Source organism: Arachis stenosperma, chromosome 1 (assembly GCF_014773155.1).
Source record: "Arachis stenosperma cultivar V10309 chromosome 1, arast.V10309.gnm1.PFL2, whole genome shotgun sequence".
Classification (NCBI taxonomy): Eukaryota; Viridiplantae; Streptophyta; class Magnoliopsida; order Fabales; family Fabaceae; genus Arachis; species Arachis stenosperma.
The window spans coordinates 75,093,302-75,094,212 of record NC_080377.1 but is presented as its reverse complement, the minus strand read 5'-3'; positions in this window follow the sequence as shown (position 1 = coordinate 75,094,212).

Genomic DNA, 911 nt, shown 5'->3' with positions numbered 1-911 from the left:
ACCGTCCTCCCTCCAATCCCCCTAATTCCCTTGAATGTTAAAACTAAGGCCTTTATATAGGCTCTCCTAAATTACAAAATGAAATGAAACTAAAAGTAAATTACAATTAAATAAAAATTCCTATTCTAGATGCTTCTTGTAACCTTGATTGGTTGACACTTGTGGGCTTGCTTCCTTGCGGTTGGGTGGTCCTTGAAAGAGAAGTGAATCAAGTTGAGGTCCAGGTGCTAATTGTTAGTGCTACCGTTAGCCACACTAACGCTACAAGTGTGGCGTTAGTGCTGAAGTTAGTGTGGCTAACGTCACACTTGCTACCCAATTGGTGTTTTTGGGTCTTAAAAGATGCCTCTTGTTTGTACTCTAATTTTATGTCCACTATAGACTATTATATATTGTTGGAAAACTCTAAATGTTAGCTATCTAAGGCAACTAGAATCACCTCAATTAGACCTCTGTAACTCAAGTTATGCTCCTTTGAAGGGGACAGGGTTGCTGGCGTAATCGCTGGCGTTATTGGCAATGTTTAGCCACAATAACGTTAGCGTTCAGGGGATTAATATTGCCCGGTTCTGGAGCTCAAACTTAATGTCTACCCCATACTATTATATATTTTTAGAAATCCCTAGATGTCTACTTTCCAACGCTTTTAAAAGCGCATTATTTAGAGCTCTACAGCTCGAGTTACACTTCTTGGAAGGTGAAGAGGTCAGCTGGCCTTACTACAGGTTGATACCACGTTCATCTTTGCACTTTTGGAGCGGGTTTTCTCCCTCAAATTTAGTGTCCACCATGTAGTGCCATATATTCTTGGAAGGCTCTGGAATCCTACTTTCCAATGCCACTGAAATCACCTCATTTGAAGCTTTGTGGCTCAAGTTATCCTTGTTTGAAGAAGGCATGGTCAGGCTGCC